This window comes from Pinus tabuliformis, chromosome 8, assembly GCF_031772625.1.
Source record: "Pinus tabuliformis cultivar Carrire ecotype Pingquan chromosome 8, CPIR1, whole genome shotgun sequence".
Taxonomy (NCBI): Eukaryota; Viridiplantae; Streptophyta; class Pinopsida; order Pinales; family Pinaceae; genus Pinus; species Pinus tabuliformis.
Window position 1 is genome coordinate 546,694,961 of NC_142294.1, and position 27,321 is coordinate 546,722,281.

The window sequence follows — 27,321 nt, forward strand, 5'->3', positions numbered from 1 at the left end:
GCCCTGCTATCGGGGTTAGTGATGTATGGTGTACTGATGTGTCTTGGAACTTTCGCTTGATTTAGAAGCCTGATAATAGGTCAACGTGTTTTCATACATGTATTGTATTTGTTTTTAAGACTATTCTTTGGACAATTGTAATTTATGTTTCTTCAACCTTTGTTAAAACAGTTGCACTATTTCAGTTGTTCTAATACATATGCTTACGAAAATGTGTTGTATAATTTGTTAATGTTGTCCCACCCATGTGGGCTATCTCGCCGGACACTTAACAAAAATATTCTCATAAAATTGTTATAACGACCGTCACACCCGTATGGACTACTCCGTTGGGTGTTGTACACGCTATCCATTCACTATGTATTTGTGACTGTCGCATCCATGTGGACTACTCCACCGGAAGTTGTGCATGTCCTGTTATGTTGTGTGTCTCTGACAGAGTTGGGACTATTCCATTAGACTTGAGACTCACTTCCACCCTCTCCCTCTGTGGTGAAAGAACCTTGACACAAGTAACACTAAGCACTCACTAGGCATGCGAACCTCGATTTTCGAAGACAAGCAAACCACTCTCATGTGTTGGCAAGAAAGAGTTAAGGAAAAACTTTAAGATAATGCCAATCGGGCCATCATATAGGATGGGACTCCTACACCAAATAGTGTGAGGTATAGTTGGGACTTCATACCGAGGAGATCCCATAAATGTTGGCAGGTCCAGCACTGTCAACAGGTTAGCAAAACAAATAAAAAGATGTGTGGATAATGGGCCACACACTTTTCTCCTAGTTAAGCTAAGTGTGATATGAGTTGATTTGAGAAAAACAATTAAAAAATATATGTGGATTATGGCCACTTACTTATTTCCTATTTAAGCTCTATATGATTTGAGCAAAACATGTAAAAAATACGTGTGGATTAGGGCCACTTCTTTCCTAGTTAAGCTATGTGTAAATTTCCAATTAATAGGGATATGGTAGGTAGTGTTTTAGAACCATTTTAGATCCCACCACATGTTCACTTAAAAGGTTGCAAGGGAGGTATGGCCTACTCTCGTTCTTAGTCACACTAATCTGAGACCCACCATACAAAATTTTAAAGAAAAAGATAAACAAATTACTCTACTTTTGATGGTTTGTAAAGAAATATTAAATCTTATCTAAACTGTAAAAGAAATCAAGAGTTTAGGCAAGTCACTTAAGTATTTCAAAACATTTAAGAAGAGGAAATTATAATGGAAATTTTTGTTCTCTTTGTGTCTCGTGGATTACATTTTCATAATCATTTCCTTAAAAATCCATGAGGCTAGCCCAAAAAAATAAAAATGGATGCTTTCAGGTTGCAAAAAAGCCCAATGGAGACCTGTAAAGGTTTAGAGAAATAATGTGATTGAAACCAAATGTAAAGACAATGAGCAAAGGCCCGCAAAACCAAAAATTAGATCAAAAAAGGAAAGCGAGAAGAGTCACTATTTTTTATGGTGTGTTTGGTAGCATATGAGTCTCAAATCCACCTTCCTTGTAACTAGTTGCTTCCTACAAGGAAATATACAAACAATGAGAGTTGTTAGTGGTTAAACATGGAGTAGCAAAGAATTTAATTAATTGGAAACAATGCATTAACAAAACTAAACTAAATCTAAACTAAAACAACATGAAACAAGATTGTGAAGCAAAACAAATCATCAAAGGAGTAGGAAACAAATCCTCTTTATTGATTGCTGGTAGTGAAAAAGTTACAAATGAATATCAAAGACACTTTAGGAGAGTTTCTTGAACAATGGTGTTCAATATCTCTCAACAAGGATTTCCCCTGTTTAGTCTCTTTTGCAAGCTCTTTCTCTCTCAAAGAAGTAAATAAAACTCTCTACAATGGTGGAATTTTCCTCACAATGGTATTCTAGATTGCTTTGGATGAATTTTGGTAGCATAAAAATGCATAACTTCTTCTTATTTTACGCTCTCCATTGTCTTGTATTTATATAAATTTTGAACACGCCTTCCCTCATTTGTCTCATTAATGAGGTTGTTTGCCTCATAAATGACATGAAAGCTACCATCCTCTTTCCATTAAGGTTTATTTGGGCTCAAGGATCGAATAGTCAATTCGTCATGTCAAGGTATTAAGTGTTTTCCAAGCAAGTTCATGTCCCAAGGTATTGACTATGCTTCTAGCGACCCTCGCAACTATTGAAGGAAAAGCCGCGAGGTAGTAAATTTTGTCTTTAGAGCACCCACGAGGGTTGATTTTTTATGTCAACATTAGGAATTTATTTTGATATTTTCCTTTCATAATGTTTCTAGCTGAAAATTTATCCTCTGTACATACTGCTCACTGACTATGAGTGCCTTTTGCTGTATACAAATGGGTGTACCATTTTCTCACGATAAAACACTTCGTCCCAAAAACTTAAATAGAAAATATAGAATTCCATCTTCAAATTTGGGAAAGCTTCAAAATCAATAGGTAGTACATGAAAATTGTGATCTATGCAACATTTTCGTTGCTTGGCACTATCACCATCACTCTCACATGTAAACATATGAATGCTATTCAAGTATATCTAAGTTCGTAAATTCCATCAATGGAGATTACCAAAGAAACATGATCGATATGGAATTTTTGTGGCTTTTCACACTTTTATATAAAATCCCTATAAATGATCTTAAAGTTTCCATTGTTCGAATATGAACCTATATATTCCGAATCATATGAATGAGAAGATGCAGATAACCATGTTGACAATGTCATCTCAATATTTACTGAGTAGGTTTTTTTAATTGTTGATTGAAATTGGTGATGGATAGGAGAATTTGAATAGTGATTGTACAAAGACCGAAAGAAAAGGTAGGAGTTCATCACATTTTATTTTTCTGATTTGCAGAACAATAATTTGAAGGTTCAAATGTTTATGAGAAAACCCAAAGGTGGAACATAGGAAAAAAGTAGAATAAATTGAAAGAAAACTTACACAAAATAGATATACATGATTGTAACTCCTACTGTATGGATATCTTACATTTATATGGACAAAAAATTCCATCGGTGCAACTTGTGGATGTGCCTCGAACAAGCGATTCACTCGGTTGGCAAAGTCTGATTCCCACTATACAAAGAAAATTAGTTACCAAGTAATCCAACGAACTCAGGGAATGCAATAAACAAATTTAGTGAGAAAATGATCGTGATGAGTGAGTGAGTGATTGAGTGATTGATTGATAGATTGTATGTTGTATATTTATTTATACATTTACTTTTGATTTGTTCAAGTTGGCATTTAAATGTGTTTATTTTGTTTTCTCTCTATATATTTTTTTATGTGTATCTTGTAAAAAAATTATTTTAGTTACTGTTTATTATTATTCTATCTTTAAAGATTATTTTTCTTCTATAAATTAACTTATGGTAAATACTACATAAAAACATGACTAGAATTTCACCAAAAAATAATCCTAGGAACTAATAAAATAACACACACATAAAAATTTGACTTCGAGATTTTTGGACAAAATAGTCCTTGGAAAAATTCCAATGTGGGGAAATCCAGTTCTTGAGATGAGGTCTTATTATTAATAGCTTCAACAATAAAGTTTCAATGGAGAAATACAATATACTTTCCTCTCACTAACAAAGCGTCAAAAAAGAAAATCTTCACTTCTACAAGTCAAATTGAACCTCTGGAAGCTAATTGACCCACTGCTAGCCTACTTGGCTCAACTCTAGAAACTCACACTGCCTCAACCAACTTGCGCTACCTTATGGAAATGCACACTACCTTCAGGAAATTTCTCCAACAACTTACTAAATCCACTTGCACTACTTCTAGTAAATATCTCTGGAGACTGTTAAAATGATCTGTGACTCCGGCAACACACACTGACAATATCGATACTCGTTCTGGTAAATTCATCCTCCCTTTGTAGAAATAAATCAACCTCCTCCTGTCTCTCAAAAACTGGAAGCAGTTGTGAAGAATTATATTCAATAAGCTCTTCCTCAATCACTGTTATTGAATCCTTGATTGGTGTCTCTCACACTATTACTACAAATCTGTTCTCCTACACTGTTTGAATGATCTCCAAAAGCTCCATAAATCTCCTCTTACAATAGCCCGTTGTCAAATCAATGGCCATGATTTAATTCCAATTAATGGCTAAGATCATCTTGACTTCCTCAAATCACTTTTCTAGAAGTCACTAGAGAAAAAACAATTTTGTCTCAATTAATCCTAATTAATTAACCCATTACCCTAAGTTAGACTTAGGAAAATAATTAAAATTAGTTAATTAAATCCAACTAAGAAATTCTCTCTTAAAAGTTTTTTTGGGTATAGGAGATAATTAATTGACTTGTGTTCCTAGCCTCATAGACACCATTTGAGACTAGAAGACCTATTCGTCCAATGCACCCTCTTGGGTTTAACCATGAACTGTCTGAGAGTGTTGACCGCAAAGTAAATGTCTGGCCTCATCTTGACTAGATACATATGAGAACCAATAATTTGTCTAAACATGGTGAGTTTCATTGCTTCCTACTCTAATGCATCTATATTCCTCTAATTGGTAATCGTAGGTGTAGACATGGGTCTATAGTCTTGTTGTGGCCACAACCACCACCCTATTAAAACCTGCCCTAGTAGCAATTTTGAATGGGTCCCCTAGAAGTTTGATCTTTCACCTCTCTGAATGATTTGTTTTATCCCAGGGATTTTAACTCTTTGCAGAGTCAAATCTTTAATTCTTAATGGTTAAGGCCCCATTTATAAATCTTTGCCGCATGATTCATCTATAACCCTTTCTAGCCCTTCATTCATATCCTTCATCGGGAATTTTTCAACCCTCAAAACCTTCCATCGCATCCTTATTTCTATATCAATGCTTTGATAATAGAAATACCCTACAACATGCATAACTTACCCTTTTCACTTATCGCAATCAACAATGATACATAATGCGCACCACTATACACCGGACCCGACGTCATTATTAAGCATAACACATATTTATTTCGGGTCCGGAGTGCATTGCATATCGCAATCGGCGGAGTCCAAGGCCTATACTTAAGATGCACTGCAATCTACCGGACCCGTCAGGATCATTAACCACAATATATATAATTTCAGGTCTGCTTCCCCCAATCGCAAGTCACAATCAGCAGAGCCCAGGGCTTATACATAAGGCGCACTGCAATATACCGGACCCGCCGGGACTATTAAATGCGGCATATATATTTTTTGGGTCCAGCCTATCGCTAATTGCAATCAGCATTCGGCGAAAGTGGATCCCATGCGATATGCGAAGGGGAAATGAGCGGACCCAGCAATAATTATACGCCCAGGTACATAATATTTGAAGTACAGCCTTATGGTCTGGCCACAGGTTTTGCCATGTTTTCCTATGTATTCGATAAAATGTTGTGGTCTAGGTTTTCAAAGGAAAATTCCATATGGCGGACCCGCCGGAACTTTTAACTGCAGCACATATATATTTCAGGTCTGGCCTATCGCAAATCGAAATTGGCAGAGCCCAAGGCTTAAACATAAGGCGCGATGCGATTAGCAGACTCGACGATGATTATAGATCCGGGGGTATATTATTTGAAGTTCGGCCTTATGGTTCGGTTGTGGGTTTTCCTGTGTATTCCCATGTATTTCGATAAAATGTTGTGGTCCAAGTTTTCAAAGGAAAATCTCATAGAGTGAAGGGTCGGCTTTTGAAGCATTGTCAAAGCAATCCTTGAGTAAAAATGAATATTGTGGGCAACGAGAATACGTGTCACAGCAGGTTCAATGGTTTGATAATTATAGTTGCTCTGCGTTGCAAGATTAAATAGAAACTGTGGCTGAATGCAAGGTTTGTTTGTGAGCATGTTTGTCATATTTCTCATAATCATAGCTAATATGAATTATTTTTGTAGGCGAGTTCGAGTGGACCCAGTAGCGGATAAAGGCGATTTATATCAAGATGACACCTCTGCACCACCAGTGTCGATATTGAAAAGACATATTCTGCAAAAAGGGATATGAACTACCATAGTGCATAATGGAGGCATGTGCCATGTTAAAAGGAAGCACAGTGCTGATAGATCAAGATGTTATTATCTCCAAACACACATTCAATCATGTCAGATGTGGGATGATGAGCGCAGTGTCTTCAGTTTCCTTCAGGAAATTATAGGGAATAATGTCCGCTCAATACAGGTGCGAAGGGATGACATGCAATCATCCTCTTTTAACCAACATCTATTCATTTCCATAGGAAAGGAAGCGCTCCAGTAGATATGCCCTCTACGTGTCAGCAATTACACCGACTGTTCTACGATTGTATATTCTGATTTGTATATTGAAAAGAGGAGAGAGGTGAAAAGTTAAGGGAAGACCGCAGGTCAGTTCCTTCTGCATAAATATTACCTCCAGAAATGAAGGGAGGACATTTTTTTGGGCGAAACAACTTTTGATTTATTGTGAATAAAAAGGACTGTTTGGGTCAAGAAGGAGCCTTTTGTTTCAGATTTATTTTCCTCTTCTTTCAGGTGTTTTGAATCAGGGTGTTGTTGCTGGCATAAATATAAATGTGTTTTTCTTTGTGCATATTGATAACATACAGTTCATGATTATTCTTGATTATTCGAATATAATTCAATATCATGGTTAACTCATGAGCAGTCGCTGATTCAAAACCATATTAAACATTAGTTGCAAGTTTATTTGTAGGAACAAGAATGTGCATTCCTGTGTGAGAAATTAGATTGCAATTAAGCTTTAATACAACCTTGTTCATCCGTGAACTCAATAATTTATTCATTTGGACTTGGAATCTATGCATGATGTTTAATCTCTTTTGTTATGCTCCTGCAGGATAGATTAGAGTAGTTAGAATTAGCATAGATAGGATTTGATACATATAGGTTAGCTGTTTCTTTTGTTGATTTAATTGAATTCTTCCTTCAAGAAGCAATCTTTCAACACCTATAACAGTTTACGGGACCCTTTAAAACCTGTTGGAACTAGCCACTCCAAACGAAAGCAAATCTAATTGGGGCCTGCGATCGGCTTAGTTCCCCTTTATGGCATTGCAAAGATTCGTCGTGTCAACAAATTGGTGCTAGAAGGAGGGCATGAACCGATGTCCATAGCTTTATAAGATTTCATTTATAAATGTCGCGCATGGATTCGAAAAGATTAATGCATGGATCGTAAAGGTCAAAAAGATCCTTCCTCCCATTTGGAAAAGCCTCATTTTGAAGAAACAAAGATCCCTCTAAGTCCCGTGTTTGGGTCACCCAAGGAAGAGAGACTATGGGAGTACCCTGTCACTCAGGAACAACCAGTCAGAGTACTTACTCATACTTACACTCGTTCCCTATCACAGCTCCCAATCTTTCAGTCTTTATCCCCGACAACTAAAAGAAAGCCAAGGATCTGTCACATAAACGAAGAGACATCTGCAGCCCCTTCTCTTGAAGATATTGTGCTAGAGTCTTTGCAAAGTATCGACACTACTTGGGAAGAAATTCCTGAGGATCCCACTTCTAAAGGTAATCCCTAGCCTGATTTGGAAAATCCTAACAAAGAACACCATGGGGAAACCTTCAACCAGAACCTCCCTATCCATATTATGGCTAACGTTCCCCCTCCAGGTGGGAATCCACCTCTATCGCTCCCTCCAAGTGGGAATCCGCTTCTACCCCCTCCTCCGGGTGGGAATCAATCCCCACCACCTCTGGGAGCACTCCCTCCCTGGCTTGCATAGGATTTCATAGCAGTACCTGGGCATAAGCATGCCTTACCCAAGAATGCAGAAAGAATATTGCCTAAATTCGACCTTGAGAGGGGAGACACTGCTGATAACCATATTCACTCTTTCTTCCTATCCGTGCACATATTGGGGGTAGCTGATGAGGATGTGGTATGTCGCTTTTTCCCTTTTACTCTCATTGGTGCGACCTCCACATGGTACTTTAACTTGAGAATAGGATCGATCACCTCATGGGGTGCCTTTCAGCAGGCCTTCTTAGGCAAGTTTGGCAATGAAAAAACACTCGTGGCCTTAGTTTTAGAACTATCATGTTTAAAAATGGAAGTCAAAGAAAAGGTCATGGATTTTAACATCCGGTTCAACACTTTGTTCAACAGAATCCTGGCTAACGCTAGACCTACTGATGAGGTGCTCATGGAATTCTACATCACTGCTCTCCCTATCCCTATTGCGATGTGGGTCAAGAGAAGTAACGCACAAACCTTAAAAGGTGATATCGATGAAGTAATAAAAGTTGAGAATGAAATGATCAATCTCACAACATGTCATAATACGACCGAAGGAAAGAAAGCCTCTCAGTCATCCAAGAAGAATAAGGGAGTGATAACAAAGTGACTGAGGGCAAAGAAAGTGACACCACAGATGTGGAAGGTTTGCTTCAGATCATTAAGAAATTGACAAACACAGTCATTGATATGAAAAGGAATTCTGGAGAGAGTACTAATGGGAATGGAGGAGATTATAACAATAGAAAATCTTTCAAACATTTCTATCGTAAGAAGACAGAAGGTGGTCATGGTCAACTTGCGTTGCCTGCTCCACCCAATGAAGGGAATTTACATATGGAAGAGATGGCTCTTATCGGATCGCTCCTTAACAAAGAAGCACCTATAGTGGAGTTGGAGCCAGAATAAGAAAATGAGGAAGAATACCAAGTAGAAGAGCCCTTGGACGAAGAATCTCAAATCAATGTATTGTGGGATTTCTATACAAATGAGAACGATGATGATGAAGAAGATAGTACGGCAGAAATCCACACTAATGAAATCCACACATGAAGTAAAGGGCCACTTGCGGGCATGATGAATCCTGTAGACCAGAAAAGAAAGATGTTCACCCTTTGAAGGCATCCACTCCCAAAGTTCCTGTTGAGAAAGGTAGACCTAGTGGTGAGTCGAAGAATATTCTAGTTGCAAACTATCAAGAGAAAGAGAACACATCTCCGACTACAACGAAGGTGACTCAAAATGGTAAACTCCCACCTAAGAATGACAAAATCGGTATGTTTACTCTGCCCTACCCTGTTAACAACATTGATTACAATATTGTGGATGATCTTAAGAAATCTCGAGCTAATATCACATATTTCGATTTGTTAAAGTTAACATAGCAAAGATATTTTCTGTTGAAATATATGAATGAACGAAATTGCAAATCTCCCACCAATCCAAGTAGCCAAACCAAGAAGTTGGCATCCAGACCTGTCAGTACCTCCAGTACAGCCCAAACACCATCAACTATGGAAGCCACTCTGTCAAAAATGAATCGAATCCCCAAGATGTCAGTGCGGCCATGATAGGAAGGAAATCAAAATCCATGACTCCACCTTTCCTTATCACATTTGAAATCTTCAACATGAACATACACAATTGCTTGGTAGATTTTGGTGCCTCATCCACTGTTATGCCTTACGCTGTTGCTAAAAGACTTCATGCGATACCCGAGAAAACTGGAACTTGAATTATGCAATTGGACAGAACGAATGTGAACGTAATTGGGGAATTGAAAGATGTGTTGATTTAGTTGGCTACTAAACCACAATACTCACAAGTCATTGACATAGTGGTAGTCGACATACCCGAGGCTTATGGAATGCTGCTCAGTAGGGACTGGTCAACAAAATTGAATGGATATTTCTCAATTGATTGGTCCCATCTCTTTCTACCTCAGAAGGGGAAGGGTGATATGCTGAGTTTTGATCGAGAAAGATACATGAAGTATTTGATGATGGAATTAAACGACCCCAATGAACATGTAATGTTTACCAAATCTATCCTTGGGAATTATAGTTTCAATGTTTGTGCCATGGAAACCTGTTTTGGAGAATTCCATACAGAGACAATTGAAGAAACTGCAATAAACACATAGTTGGAAGCTCTCCCCTATATTTCGACTGATGAGCCACCCTATAATATAGTAAATGATAGAACTAATTTTGTAGAAAGCAGTTCAATTGATGTAACTTTAGACTCTATATTTTTGACACTCTATTTTGATGTCTCTAACAACCTTGAAGGTGCAAGTGCTGGGAGAATTCTCATTGACCCACAAGGGAACCAACATTTGATGGTCAGCCAGTTGGAGTTTGCATGCACCAACAACACAGCAGAATATGAAGGCTTGCTACAGGGCCTGAAAAAAGCCATTGATATGAAGGTAAAAAATATTAAAGTTTTTGGTGACTCACAGATAATTGTGGACCGGGTAAGGAAAAGTATACACTGCAATTCGCCACACTTGGTAAGATACCAACATGAGGTATGGAGCTTAATTGACAGTTTTGATTCTTTTAATATCACATACATACCTCGAGGGAAAAACTAAGATGCCGATCTGATGGCTGGTATGGCAGAAAAACTGTTGCCTAATTTTAGAGTAAAGAAGAATAAATATTATGTTGAATTGATTTTCAGACCATCTGTGCCTAATAACATCTCAAATTGGTAGGTGTTCAAAGATGACAAGAAAATCCTTGAGTTCTTGCACTGTGAGAAGACATTCAAGAATGCAATCATTGATGAAAAAAAGAATGATAGGCTTATGAATGAGAGGGAAGATGAGGAAAAGGATCAATCTAATATGATTCCCAAGTCAGGTGCCAAGATGGATCACTTGTATGACCTGCATGATAAATTCAAGAAGCCAAATAACTGCAAAATGCATAGCTTATCCATGAAGTATGAATCAGTCAACCTTGGAACCAAAGAAGACCCAAAAACTATTAATTTGGGCTTGGGGTTCTCTCCACAAGAAAAGGCTACATTTGTTAAGCTGGTTAAAGAGTACAAGGACATCTTTGCATGGACATATGGCGACTTAAAAACCTTTGATACCAGCATTACCCAGCATGTAATTCCTTTGGAAAAGGAGGCTAAGCCCTACCAACAAAAGCTCTGTAAGATGCATCCAAGCCTAGAACTGTTGGTGAAGAAAGAATTGAACAAAATGTTGGATGCTAAAATCATTTTTCCAGTCAGACACACCCGCTGGGTAGCCAATCTCATGCCAATAAGAAAGAAAAATGGAGACATGAGGCTATGTATCGATTTCAGAAACCTGAACAAAGCATCACAGAAAGATAACTATCATGTCCTTTCTATGGAACACATTCTTCAGTGTGTTTTAGGTCTGAAATGTTGTCCCTATTAGATGGGTTTTCAGGATATAATCAAGTGTTGGTATCTAATGGGGATCAGCTTAAGACAACCTTCAACACTAAATGGGGCACTTACACATATCGTAAAATGCCTTTTGGACTTATTAATGCGGGTGCCACATTCCAGAGAGCTATGGACATAGCTTTCCGAGGATTGATTAATAGATCAGTAGTAGTGTACATGGATGACATTACTATGTATTCATATCACAAAAGGGATCATATCTACCACTTGAAATAGATTTTTGAAAGATGCCGAAGATACGAAATATCGTTGAATCCCAAGAAGAGCATCTTCACAATTACAGAAGGGAAACTACTGGGTCATAACCTCTCTAAAGAAGGGATTGTTATTGATCCCAAAAGAATAGAGACCATCATGAGAATACAACCCCCTGCAAATAAAAGGGCAATGCAATCTTTCTTCGGGAAGATTAATTTAGTTAGGAAATTTTTCTCAAGTTTCGCAGAAATAGTGCATCCCATGTAGCTAATGATAAAGAAAGATGTTGTGTACAAGTGGAGTGATGAAGCTAAGAAATCATTTCAGCGAATTAAGGAGGCCATCACAGAAGCTCCTGTGTTGGTCAACCCCAATTTCGACAAGGAATTCCTCTTGTACACTTTTGCTTCTGATGTTTCATATGCCGCAATCCTCACCCAAAAAAATGACGATGGCAACAAAGTCCCTATTTCTTATATGAGCTCTAATCTCCAAGGGGCAGAACTGAACTACCCAGATGTGGAGAAACAAGTCTTTGCGGTTTTTAAATCCATAAAATATTTCCGCCCTTATTTATTAAAGGTCAGGACTAAAGTGATCATTCTCCATCCTATTGTAAGAGCCCTCTTCATCCAGAAATAAATGGGTGAATGGAGAGGGAGTTGGATAACCACCCTTCAAGATTAAGCCAACGAAGATAGTTCGAGGGCAGGGATTGTGTGAGCTCGTGGCAGAAGCCTTGGCAGATAAAGAAGGGGTGTCCAAAGAACTAGAAGTGCAGAGCCTACAGAATGCACAAGTGGAATTCAGGGAGGAGCCCCTATGGATTAATGAGGCACTGATGTGTGAGCCCGAAATGTCAGAAGTCCCTTTGGACCCTAAGTCATGGTATTATGACATACGCTTTTATTTGACATGGGGATCATGTCCTGAGCACATGGATGCATCATGAAGGAGAGAGCTTAGATTGAAATCTAATCAGTATCACTTGGCCAATGACACATTATACAAAACTGTTCCAGCAATGGGGCCTAGATGTCATAGGCGATATCACTCCGAACTCCTCACAATAGCATAAGTATATACTCATGGCGACTGACTACTTCACCAGATGGACCAAAGCCATCCCACTTTGGAAGGTAAATGAAGATGAGGTAATATCATTTATTGAGAAATTTATTATCAACAGGTTTGGCATTCCTGACGCTCTCATATTTGACAATGCTTCTTACTTTTCATCACTGAAATTGACTGAATTTGCATCGTTAAATCAATTCACATAAGGTATGCATCAAACTATTACCCCTAGGGAAATGGAGTTGCAGAGTCCTCAAACAAAAACCTCATCTGCATAATCTGTAAATCTGTCGCCAACAACCAGAGGAACTGGCACAATGCTCTAACAAGCACCCTTTGGGCCAATAGGGTCACCCCAAAAGTAGCATTAGGAAACTCCCCATACTTCCTCATCTATGGATAGGAAGCCATCCTACCTCCCAACGTCACCTTTCCCTCTTTACAGCTCTCCCAAGCCTCAAGAGGGCCCCCTTTAGCCTTACTTCAAGAAAGGATCAACCAACTGGTGAGGTTGGGGAATTGAGAGATAAAGCTAGAAATAAATTTAGAAATCACCAAATGATTATGAAGAGATGGTTTAATCGCCATCTGGCAGGAGATAAAGATTACCAAGTAGGAGAGCTAGTCCTGAAATGGGACAAGTTGAATGAGCCAAAAGGTAAGCACATGAAATTCCAACACTTATGGCTAGGCCCATTCCAAGTTGAATAAAAAATTGGTCAGGGAACTTATAGATTGAAAAATTTATAGGGAGAAACTGAAAAACTCCCTGTTAATGGCCAAAATCTTAAGAGATACTTCCAGTAGCCACCACATGGTGGTTACCTCCTGAGTAGGTTAGGATTCATTTCATTTTGTTGTTAGCTTAGTTACATTTTCGCCCTATCCTTTCCTGTTTTACGCAAAGTTTATTTTCCTTTTGAATTTCAGTCCTTTTCAGCCAATTAATTTCGGTCCTTTAATATCGTTTTCCCCTTTATAACTCTCTTCAGATTGCCCTCATTCCCCACCTTAAGCTTTTCGCCTCCCTCAGTAACCTGTTGATAAGTTTGCCAATCCTAAATTCATCGTTACCTTGCAAATCAAGAAAACTTTCAATGAGCCTGTGAGAACTAGAAAATCAATGGTGGAATTAAAATCAGAGGCACTGATTGGCATCTGTTGGCAACTAGGCAGGATTTGTTGATAACCTGGATACCAGAGCATGTAGGGGCATCTTTATAAAATGAAAAATGTGTAACCACAGCTGGACTGGCATGGTGGAACGTTGCATTTTTAAAAAATCCCATCCACCACACTAAGTTTTCCAATACCTGTCATCTACAAGTAAACCTCCTTTCATGGGCTAAGCTCACTGCCATATACCCTGTGGCAAATCCAATTGTGCTCTAGTCCTTGTGCTTGAAACTGGAAGGACTTATTTAAACAAAAATGAAATGTCAAGTCCTTGTGCTAATCTGGAAGGACAGGTTGTCTGGGAAGCCAGTTGGAATAGGGACTATTGCTGGGCTTAGAGTACTGGTTGACACAGCAAGCCCAAGCTTGCTTAAGCGGTTTAAAAATATGACATGATCCATGACTGTGCCCCATTCAATCATACAAAAAAGTAGCACTGAAATTCTTACATAAAGTGCAGATAAAAATATCTAAATCAAGTTTAATGAGCGATAAAGAGCTGAGGTACACACCTAAACAGGCATTGACATACCAGTGATGGCCTCAAAAGGATTTTTGAAAGTAGAAAATAGGTAAAGGAGGGTCAATAACCCATAATGCTACCATTGGAGAATGCCTGTCAAAATCCTATCAGTAAGTTGAATCTATTTGTCTTTATCCCACCTAAAGAAATTAATGTTGAAATGGAACCCATGCCTGTCCATCTATATAGTTTGCATTTCAAGTTTATCTTAACACCCTAATGTTCTATTGATGCAAGGTTTATTTGGAAACATATATGACTGGTTCACCCAGCGGTTCACCATTTGTTGTGGCCACAATCACCACCCTATTAAAATCTACCCTGGTAGCAATTTTGAATGGGTCCACTAGAAGTTTGATCTTTCACCTCTTCGAATGATCTGTTTTATCCTAGGGATTTTAACTCTTTGCCGAGTCAAATCTTCAATTCTTAATGGTTAAGGCCCCCTTTATAAATCTCTGTCGCATGGTTCATCTATAACCCTTTCTAGCCCTTCATTCATATCCTTCATTAGGACTTTTTCAACCCTCAAAACCTCCCATCGCATCCTTATTTCTATATCAATGCTTTGATAATAGAAATACTCTACAACATGCATAACTTACCCTTTTCACTTATCGCAATCAACACTGATACATAACGCGCACCACTATACACTGGACCCGACGACATTATTAACCATAACACATATTTATTTCGGGTATGGAGCCCATCGCATATCGCAATCGGCGGAGTCCAAGGCCTATACTTAAGACGCACTGCAATCTACCGGACCCACCGGGATCATTAACCACAATATATATATTTTCAGGTTCGGTTCCCCCAATCGCAAGTCGCAATCGACGGAGCCCGCAGGAATATACATAAGGTGCACTGCGATATACCAGACCCACTGGGACTATTAAACGCAACATATATATTTTTCGGGTCCGGCCTATCGCTAATCGCAATCAGCAGTTGGTGAAAGTGGAGCCCATGCGATATGCAAAGGGGCGATGAGCGGATCGGGCGATAATTATACGCCCAGGTGCATAATATTTGAAGTTCGGCCTTATGGTCCAGCCGCGGGTTTTCCCATGTTTCCCTGTGTATTCGATAAAATGTTGTGTTCCGGGTTTTCAAAGGAAAATCCCATATGGCGGACCCCCTATAACTTTTACCCACATTACATATATATTTCCGGTTTGGCCTATCGCAAATCACAATCAGCAGAGCCCAAGGTTTAAACATAAGGCGAGATGTGATTAGCGGACCCGATGATGATTATAGGTATGGGGTATATTATTTGAAGTCCGACCTTATGGTTCGGCCGTGGGTTTTCCCGTGTATTCCCATGTATTTTGATAGAATGTTGTGGTCTGGGTTTTCAAAGGAAAATCCCGTAGAGTGAAGGGTCAACTTTTGAAGCATTGTCGAAGCAATCCTTGAGTAAAAATGAATATTGTGGGCAACGAGAATACGTTTCATAGCAGGTTCGATGGCTTGATAATTATAGTTGCTCTGCGTTTCAATATTAAACAGAAAATGTGGTTGAATTCAAGGTTTGTTTGTGAGCATGTTTGTCATATTTCTCATAATCATACCTAATATGAATTATTTTTACAGGTGAGTTCGAGTGGACCCGGTAGCAGATAAAGGCAATTTATATCAAGATGACACCTTAGCACCACCAATGTCGATATTGCAAAGAAATATTCTGCAGAAAGGGATATGAACTGCCATAGTGCATAATGGAGGCACGTGCCATGTCAAGAGGAAGCACAATGCTGTTACTTCAAGATGCTATTACCTCCAAACACACCTTCAATCATGCTAGATGTGGGATGATGAGCGTAGTGTCTTCAGTTTCCTTCAGGAAATGATAGGGAATAACATCCACTCAATACAAGTGTGAAGGGATGACATGCAGTCATCCTATTTTAATCAACGTCTATTCATTTCCACAGGAAAGGAAGCACTCCAGTAGATATGCCCTCTATGTGTCATCGGTTACACCGACTATTCTATGCTTGTATATTCTGATTTGTATATTGAAAAGAGGAGGAAGGTGAAAATTTAAGGGAAGACAGAGGGTCAGTTCCTTCTGCATAAATATTACCTCCGAAAATGAAGGGAGGACTTTTTTTTGGGTGGAACATCTTTTGATTTATTATGAATAAAGAAGATTGTTTGGGTCAAGAAGGAGCCTTTTGTTTCAGATTTATTTTCCTCTTCTTTCAGGTGCTTTGAATCAGGGTGTTGTTGCTGGCATAAATATAAATGTGTTTTTCTTTGTGCATATTGATAACATGCAGTTCATGATTATTCCTAATTATTCGAATATAATTCAATATCATGGTTAACTCATGAGAGGTCGCCGATTTGAAACCATATTAAACATTGGTTGCAAGTTTATTTGTAGGAACAGGAATGTGCATTCCTGTGTGAGAAATTAGATTGCAATTAAGCTTTAATATAGCCTTGTTCATCCATGAACTCAGTAATTGATTCATTTGGACTTGGAATCTATGCATGATGTTTAATCTCTTTTGTTAAGCTCCTGTAGGATAGATTAGAGTAGTTAGAATTAGCATAGATAGGATTTTTATACATATAGTTTAGCTGTTTCCTTTGTTGATTTAATCGAAGTCTTCCTTCAAGAAGCAATCTTTCAACACCTATAACAGTTTACGGGACCCTTTAAAACCCATTGGAACTAGCCACTCCAAACGAAAGCAGATCTAATTGGGGCCTATGATCGGGTTAGTTCCCCTTTGTGGCATAGCGAAGATTCATCGTGTGAACAAGTCCAACATCTTTAATTTCTTGATATGTCCATATCATATCTCCATTGACCAAGGAATATATCTCCATTTATCTACCATACCTACAGACCTAGAAAATAATGTATCATCCCCAAATCCTTCATGTCAAAATATGATTCCAAGTCCCTCTTGCAATCCTCTATGAGCCCTGGTGACCCAATCAGAAATATATCATCCACATATAACAGGAGAATGAGAGGCTCACTTCCTACCATAAAATAATAGTGGTTGAGTCTTCCTCACTCTTCACAAAGCCCATCCCCTACAAGTACCTATCTATGTGCTCATACGACACCCTAGGAGCCCACTTGAGATCGTATAAATCTCTCTTAAGTTTGCAAACATGGTGTGGAGTACTGAAAAAGGTATGTTTTCATTAACTATTTTGTCATCTTTTCTTTAGAACTCGTAACATCTTTGCATCCTGATCTAAGTAGATAATGGAAAATCATGATAAACCTATAAATATTTATATGCAACATGAAATGCTAATAATTTCCTTTTCTTATGCAGGAAAAAGGAAAAACAAAAGATTGTCACTCCAAAGAAAAAGACAGGGCCAAGCTAACCACTGTCCCTTTGGCGGGGAACCATATGCAAACAAGATGATCTAAATTAAAACATCTCAGCCAAGGAAAGGAAAGGGAGATATCGAATCGGTGCAAGAAGACAACCGAATAACTGAAGGATTAATAGCTTGGCGAATCCCTCAGGATCCTTTAATCCTGAGGGATCGCTACTTTAATTATTTTGCATCCTTGATATCTACGCTTCAGCTGTTATAAGTAGGGGCAACACTGCTAGCCTTGGGGGACAATTAATTTTCATGTAACTTTGCTCCGTATGTGAAACTTTGATCATCGACTCTCGTTGAGAAGTGATCCACTGTAACTTTGTTTTAATGTTTTAATACAAGGTTGATTGTTGTTCCATCTGTGATTCTGGAATAATCTCAAGCGGTGTGTCCCTAGAGGCTAAGGGCCCAGCCCTGGTGGAACACTTGCTCCTGTATCATTATCTTTAGTTTGTGTGTGGTTTGTATTATCAGCTTTAATCGGTAATCTGGTGTGTTTTGTTATCCTATATTGCAGCTCTGTTATATTTTATATATCGTTCTCTGCAACAGGAAAGTCGTATTGTGCATTTTGACCTTATAACGTATTGTTGTTCCTTTAAAGTCATTAATGTAACATTACCGTTCTTTACAGAATATCATTGATGTTCAATTGCAGAGTAACCAAGCTGTAATCTTCTTAAGTTGGTATTACTGTATTCGTCCATGGTTTATACTTTATGTGATTGCTGTTCAAATTGACATTGTTGTTCCATTATGAATTGCGATTGTTATCCTTTCTAACCAGGATCAATACTTGTGGCATCGGACTTAGATTACTGTATCTATGTATGTTGTGTGTATTATTTATTTCGGCACCCTGTGTTCCCAATTGGCTCTAAGTGTTGTTCTATATTTCGTTGGTAATTGGTTGTCGTTCCATTTCTAATTGCTGTCCGATTTATTCTTTGAGTAAAGATTGCCCTTTGATTTCTGTAGGATAAGATTGTTGTACTAGTTCCTGTAGATTAAGGTGTTGCTGTTCATCAGACTTAGTTGCTGTTACATTTTCTAGTTGTTGTTCCATTTCTTAGTTGTTATTCCATTTCTTGTTATTTGCGTTACTGATTGCTTTGGTGTGTAGAACGATCTGAAACTGTAGTGGGCGTTGGCATTTGATGCCTAGTCCCCATATTAATGATCTGTTCCTTGATTACTTTTAGTTATATCAGTTTCCAAAGGGATGAGTTATTGTTACTGGACGCTTGACTGATAAATTGCGTAGTTTTCCGAGTGCATGATTTAGCTTTCAAAGTATTTTGCTGTAAGTAGATTTTCTTTCAAGCATCCATTTACTCTTGTATTTCCTTGAGCACTATACTACGAGCATTACTCTGACAAATGACAGCCTCAAACTGAGTACACTCTTTGAGATAACAAATCGTTCCTGGATTGACAAGTTAATGTGAGGTAATTAGAGGTGAAAAAGACCCTTTTTACGGCTTGACATTTTGGCATCGTTGCCGGGGAAGAGTGTAGCCATTTGTTTCTTTTTCAGAGTAGTGTAAGAACCTATTAGGAAAGAGCTGGGTTTTAAAAACGAAAGGTAAGAACCTGCGTGTGGAGTATGTAAAATCCCTGCTCCCCTGCCCGCTTTCCTACAGATTTGTTGTTGTTTTGTTTGGGTAGAACCTAGCAGTTGATTTGTGTGCATGACTAAGCAGAAAAAGCCAGAAAAGAATTCCAAACCTCTACCCAAGCCTGACAAAGCTAAGGGGCCGGTGACCCTTGGCCGATCGACTTTTATAAACGAAATCCTTAAGAAAGCAGAATCTCAGCCTCCAGTAGGACCTAGAAAAGTTACTTCTAGACAGCCTACTAGTTCCCTTCAGGCCGCATGATCACCATCTGTAGCCTTTGCTGAGGTGCATAGTCAAACCGAAGAGAAAGATTTTCAAGAAATTGAAAATTCTAGCCCAAAATCATTGCAATAAGGGAACCTTAGCAATCTTTGTGAAGGAAGGGGAGAAACAGGAGAAGCTGAAGAACCAAAATCTCATTTTGGGGTAATTCAGCCATTAAGCAGCCCAGATAAGGGAAGTGCTGCAAAAGTTAGTTATAACGAAATTCAAGAACCTGAATCCCCTCAGACATTAGGCACTCTCATCATCCCAGATAAAGGAAGTGCTGTCAAGGCCATCCCCGTTAGAGCCATTCCCCCTCGATAACCTAGGAATACCCTCCTAGATATCCTCGTAGGCTATTGGCACATATTCAACCATATGGCCCAGAATCAGCCTAACACCCAAACCTTTACACTACAATACCCCATTGTGGATACTGCAGCCAATGCACCTATGAAAGCAATTCCTCTCCAGCATATCCCTACATTCCATGGTCTTACATCAAAAGATCCAGATGCATTTTTGTTTGAATTCGACGTGCTGCGTAGAGGATATGACTATACCACCGATCCCCAGAAACTGAAATTATTTCCTTCTACATTAAAAAAATCTTCTTTAAGATGGTTTATGGGATTAGGTGGTGGTGTTATAAATAATTGGGATCAAATGAAAGAGTCTTTTCTAAAAACATATCAGGATTATTGCAGATCTCGAGAGTTAAAAGATGAAATATTTTAGATGGTAGCTAAACCAAATGAAACATTAGAAGAGTATGTTGAACGATTCTAGTATAATCTTCAAAGATCTCCTTATGCATCATTACCTTTACCTGATAATGTATTAAAAACAACACTAATTAGGGGAATGAAGGAACAATGGATTGAAACACTAAACATTATGGTGAAAGGAGATACTTATCAGGAGAATTTTTCTGACATTATTGATTTATGTAACAGGAGCTCGAAAGGCAGCACAAGACTAAAACCAGCAGAATATGATCGGTCTGTAAGAGATAATATAATTTCAGCAGAAGGAGTAACTCGTGAAAAAATTGGAAATTTATTAGAAAATTTTAAAACTGACATATTGGGGACACTGACTACACAACTTGATATTATGCAGGCCAAACAAAAGCAGAACAGAATTTGGCGATCTTCTGTCCCAGATACAGGAAGAAACACAGCCATAAGGAGTGTCCATTAGATGCAATCCAAGTTTGCGCCATTTGTACAAAGGACCACGCCACAGAGAGCTGCCCCTCACTTCCTGGATTGAAGGCGGTATACAAGGAAGAAGAAGAAGAGACAGAATCGGTGTATCTACTCAATCAACACTGTCAATGGCAGCCACGACAATTAGGTATGTTTTCAGACCCCGCTTCTTCTTTTCAACCTCCACAATATCAAGCTCAACAATATAATTCAATGTGGCAAAATCAACCTCCCTTCCCAAATTGGTCACAACAATCATTCCCTTCATCATCTACATGGCCAAATCAAGCAAGCCAACCCAATTGGCCAAATTTTCCCTATACCCCACCATATTGCCAAAACAATGTTTATCCTCTGCAATGGACCCCTCCTACTTCATAGAGTCAAACCTGGCAGACAAACTGGCAAAGATCGATGAATCAGCCAGTAGGAACTATCCCGTTCCCTCAACCTACACTGCCAGCCCTGCAACAAAACCCCTAGTCTAACTTAAGGCCACAACTCCTAGCCCAACCCAACCCCAATCCGAATAATAGACCGGTCCAATCCACGCAAATAATCGAAACATCAGAAACAGGAACCAATCTAAGGGAGTGTAATGACCTGCAATTAAGATCTGGGCGTATTGTTGAAACTCAAGGAGATAAAACAATTCAAGTTGAAAACCAGTTACCTGTAGAACAACCATTACAAGAAGAGGACGTGACCAGACAACAAATTCCTGATCCAGCAACCACATCCTCTCCTCCATTCCCAGAACGCCTAATTATACCTCGACCTATACAACATCCTGATTTTGACATTCTGGGCGAACTATGAAATATGTACATAAAAATTCCACTCCTCCAAGCCATTCAAGACATCCTGATATATGCAAAGACTATCAGATAACTATGCATAAAGAAACCAAGGAGGAAAAATAACAAATAACCCAAAATTCCAAGTAGCTGGCACTTTATCTGACTTATTATTAGGGAAAGAAACACCTGTTAAATACGAAGACCCAGGAAATCCAATAGTAACCGTGCAAATATATGGTCAAACCTTCTCAAATGCCTTAGTTGATCTAGGAGCTACAATTAATGTTCTAAAAACCACTACTTGCCAAAAACTGGGCATTACATCAGTAGAAGGAACTTCCACTTTATTAGAACTGGTTGATCGATCTATGGTTAAGCCAGAAGGCACGTTACATGATGTTATGGTAGCCGTTGACTCCTGGGAATATCCGACTGATTTTCTGATAATAAATCCCAAAAACTGACTTGATGGACATCCATTGATCTTAGGCAGACCTTGGCTCGCAACTGCTGATGCTTATATTGGCTGCCGACAAGGCAATATGACCATAACTAGGGGGGGAAATATTAAGAATCTTGCTTTATACCCCCCAGCACAGCCAAGTGTCACAATAATAAAAACTAACAAGCATCCTGTATCATATCTCACCGAAAATATTAGATCTCCATTAACCATACAAGAAGCCCTCGATTTCAAAGACCAAACAGAAGATGACGCCATTAATAATTTCATTAGCCAAGCTGAAAACAGATCTCACATACAATGTAACATGATAGAAGCAGCATTTGATAATGAATTAGAAGAGGACCCTCTTAAAGAGACACATGATCAAACAATACCCACTACTTATGTTTCACATAGAAAAATTATAGAAATTGAGCCTGGAAAGACTTTAAACATTAATGCCAACCTAACTTCCGAACAAGAAAACAAGCTCATCCAACTATTAAGGAAATATAAAGAAGCATTTGCATGGGACTACCCTGATATGAAAGGAATTGATCCCCAATTATGTACACACCACATCTACATAGAAAAGGATGCGAGACCTGTTCGCCAACCGCAAAGGAGACTTAATCCTCATCTAAAAGACGTCATAAAAGCTGAACTTCAAAAACTTTTAGATGTTAACTTCATCTACCCTATCTCCGATAGTAAATGGGTCTCTCCACTTGTTGTGGTACCAAAGAAAAATGGAAAATGGAGGATTTGTGTAGATTATAGAGAACTAAACAAAGCAACACAAAAAGACCACTTTCCCCTTCCATTCATTGATCAAGTATTAGACACTTTAGCAGGAAAGAAATTCTTTTCTTTCTTAGATGGCTTCAGCGGATACAATCAGATTCAAATTTCCCCTGAAGACCAAGACAAAACCACTTTTACTTGTCCTTAGGGAACATTTGCCTACAAAGTTCTACCTTTTGGCTTATGTAATGCTCCTGCCACATTTCAAAGAGCTATCTTCAGCATTTTTTCAGACCTAATAAATGAGGGGCTTGAAGTCTACATGGATGATTTTACACCATACGGAGATGATTTTGATCTAGCATTGGACACACTGGAAAAAGTCCTGCAGCGCTGCATTGCCACCAGGCTTTTCTTAAGCCATGAAAAATGTTATATGATGATGACTGAAGGTCTTATTCTAGGCCATTATATCTCAGCAGCTGGCATACAAGTAGACCCAGTCAAAATTCAAATAATTTTGCTAATTCCCACCCCTACCACTCAAATAGAGGTACGTAGTTTTCTTGGATTCTCTGGTTATTATAGAAGGTTTATAGAACATTTTTCACATATCGCTGCACCTCTATATGCACTGACAGGTAATGTTGACTTTCTTTGGACAGAAAAATGTGACCATGCTTTTCAGGATTTGAAGAAGCTGGTATCCACAGCTCCAGTCCTTTGAGGACCAAATTGGGACCTGCCATTTCAAATTTCATCAGATGCCTCAGATACAGCCATTGGAGCAGTCCTTGGGCAGGAAGAAGATAAAAAACCATATGCAATTTATTATATTAGAAAAAATTTATCCCCTGCCTAATTGAATTATACCATTACTGAAAAGGAATTTCTAGCTGTAATACATGCTGTCAATAAGTTTAGACATTACATTACTGGATATCCTATCATTTTATATACAGATCACTCTGCCATAAAATATTTAGCAAATAAACTAATCACAAATGGTAGAATAACTAGATGGCTGATTTTACTGTAGGAATTTGATATTACAATCAAAGACAGACCTGGAAAAGAAAATCTTGTAGCTGACTTTCTCTCCCGAATGCCAAGACCAGTGGATGTAGCAGTAGTTGAAGATCAATTTCTAGATGAACACTTGTTTGCTGTCAGTGTTAAAACACCCTGGTATGTTGATGTTGCGAATTACTTAGCAGTAGGTAAATTATCAAAACATCTAACCCCCAATGAACGAAAGTAGATTGTTCAGCGAAGTGCTCGATTTTCTTGGATTGGGGGCTACCTGTTCCATACAGGAGCAGATATGCACATCAGGAGATGTGTCCAGGAGGATGAAATTTTTGATAGTTTAAAAGCTTGTCACGACGGACCATGTGGCAGACACTTTGCCGATAAGAGAATTGGACATAAGGTGTTGCAAACAGGGTATTATTGGCCTACGATTTTAAAAGATGCAAAAAATTTCATCCAAGCTTGTGACAGTTGCCAAAGAGTCGGACGCCCTGGCCAGTCTGACGAAATGCCCCTAAACCCAAAACTGGTTATTGAACCATTCGAGCGATGGGCACTTGATTTTGTTGGCCCAATTAACCCATCCTCGAACCAGAAAACATATATTCTGGTGGCAACAAAATATGGCACCGAATGGGTTGAAGCATAATCATTACTGAGAGCTACAGAGGATTCTGTCATACAATTCTTGTCTCATATATTTGTGTGATATGGGCTTCCAAGAGACACAATTACAGATGGTGGACCACAGTTTGTTGGTAATAAGATTTCTACAACACTTAAAAACTATCATACCCAGCATAAAATAACTACTCCATACCACCCACAGGCAAACAGTTAAGTAGAAAGCAGCAACAAAATAATAGAAGCAATCTTGACAAAAACCATTGCATCACATAGACACAATTGGGTTGCAAGACTACCAGAAGCCTTTTGGACCTATAGAACAACATGGAGAAGCACTACTGGCTATTCAACATACCAATTGGTGTTTGGAAAGCAACCCATTTTTCCTATAGAATTCGAAATCCAAACATTGGGAATAGCACATGAAGTAGGCTTAGATCTGAATGAGGCACAGATTAATAGATTACAACAGATCAATGAGCTAGATGAAATCAGACTCTCTGCCCTTCAACATACTGCACTAATCCAACAATAGCGAGTTAAATGGCATGATGCTCTCATTAAAAATAAAGTCTTCCGAGAAGGAGATTGGGCGCTCTTATACGATTCCAGGTTCCTGGATTTTCCTGGGAAACTTCAGACTTACTGGTTGGGGCCATATGAAATTCAGAAGGTACATGATAATGGCACCCTTACTCTAGTCACCATTGATGGATCTAGACATACCTTTAAGGTAAATGTCCACCGAGTTCGATTATACCGAAAACCACTTACTCGGGAATCCTTCTACCAGCAGCTACGCGAGGACTCCAATATGCAAATTTTGCAGGAGGAAGAACAATCTTCCTCATCCATGATTCATTGATTCATATGTTTTAACACTTTGTACATAATTTCTTTGTTTTGTTAAATCATTTTTCTGTACATATTGTATTATCACTTTGCTGTTCCTTTTCGAAGCAGCAGCAATTCTATTGTTTTTGCTGTTCCTTTTCCAAGGAACGACACTTTTCGTTTTTTGATGTTCCTTTTCCAAAGGAATGGCACTTTTCATTTTTGCTGTTCCTTTTCCAAAGGAACAAAACTTTTCATTTTTGTTTTTCCTTTTCCAAAGGAACGAAACTTTTCATTTTTGCTGTTCCTTTTCCAAAGGAACGACACTTTTCATTTTTGCTGTTCCTTTTCCAAAGGAACGACACTTTTCATTTTTGTTGTTCTTTTTCCAAAGGAACAACACTTTTCATTTTTGTTGTTCCTTTTCCAAAGGAATGACACTTTCCATTTTGTTGTTCCAAAGGAACGACACTTTTGATTTTTGTTGTTCCTTTTCCAAAGGAACGACACTATTGATTTTTGTTGTTCCTTTTCCAAACGAACGACACTATTGATTTTTGCTGTTCCTTTTCCAAAGGAACGAAATTTGAATTTTTGCTATTCCTTTTCCAAAGGAACAACACTTTTGGTTTTCTACTGTTCCTTTTCTAAAGGAATGACATGTTCGGTTTTTGTTGTTCCTTTTTTCAAAGGAACAACACTTTCGGTTTTTTCTGTCCTTTTTTTAGAACAACACTTGTATTCCTTGCCCTTCCTTTTTCAAACACCAATATTCCTGTATTCCTTCTCCTTATGTCTAAAGATACTTGTTGTTCCTCTTGTTTCAGGTCTTTTGGAGCACAAGTATACACTCATGTAATGGATACAAAGCTAGAGCATACTGAAATCAACAAATTATGTAAAATCGCTACTTTTACAAGAAATTGCCGTGAATTGACAAAGAGGAACGAAGAAAGGACACAATTATTCATTACTTTTGTTGTCATTACCCTACTAATACTAACATGATTGGTCATCTTTATCATGTTGGTTCTTTTTAAATTCCCATAATCTTCTTTGATAATTATTAAGGAATAATAACAAAGGGTTTATATTTTTCTATTGAGATGTTAAGACTTCTTCCACCATCCCTACTCTTAAGAAGGGCCAAACCACCCTTTGTGTATAAATAGGAAAGCATGTTATAAAAATGAAAAAAGACGAATGTTTTGAATTGTCAAATGCAGGATAGGGGGTGTTATCAAGAGCCAGCCTACCATGATCATAAGGAAGAAAGTGAAGTGGCATTCCCACTATGGCCACCACACTAGGGATATGGTCCAAGGGGCACATCAGAAAAAATAAAGAGTCCTTGGAACAGGAGGTCTCATCACGAGCTGGCCTGTCCACCTTTCACTCCTTGCTGGTGAATGGCATTATGACTTAACTGGTTACCAAGCCAGCATAATGACCTCCATTTTGACACTGAATAGAACTTCCTATGCATACACAAAGGATCATGGTTCCATGGGTGAAACAAACAACTCTGCCAAGGTTATGGACACTTGTTGGTAGCAGAGCTTTGTTAATGGTATTGAAGTCACATTTTACAAGCCAATAGTCATCATTAATACCCTTCTCTGTCTTATACCTTTGTAATCTGTGAAATAAGATTATGAATATCCCTTCCCCGAACCATTAAACACATGAAAATCCATTATAACCAATCATGACGGAAAAAGTAGACAATGATCACATTACACTCGGTGTGCACGTCAGCTATCCTATCCTCCCAGCCTCGCATCATGTAACCACATTTTCTTATTTATTAAGCGATCCTATTATATACCTCGATTTCGGTAACCTGCTACCTTTGTAAACATGGCATCGTGGCATACGTTGTTCCTTTATGATCCTGTACCAGAGCAGATCGACCCGTCGCTCCTTCATTTGACGGCCAAGGATGGCCTATCACATTGCGGGGGGGGGGGCTGACCTCATAATTCGCTGACATATATGTCAGGCTATTATTTGGCAAACTCTTACTCTAGAATAACAACGCTTAACGATATCTCGTTTTTCAATTTTCACACCTTGTTATTCCTAAGATATTTTCGTATCATAATCTGCAACAATTAGTAAGAGTTGAACGAGCCTTGTGATTTTTCTATTTTCTCTGTTTTCTAACAGTTTGAACAG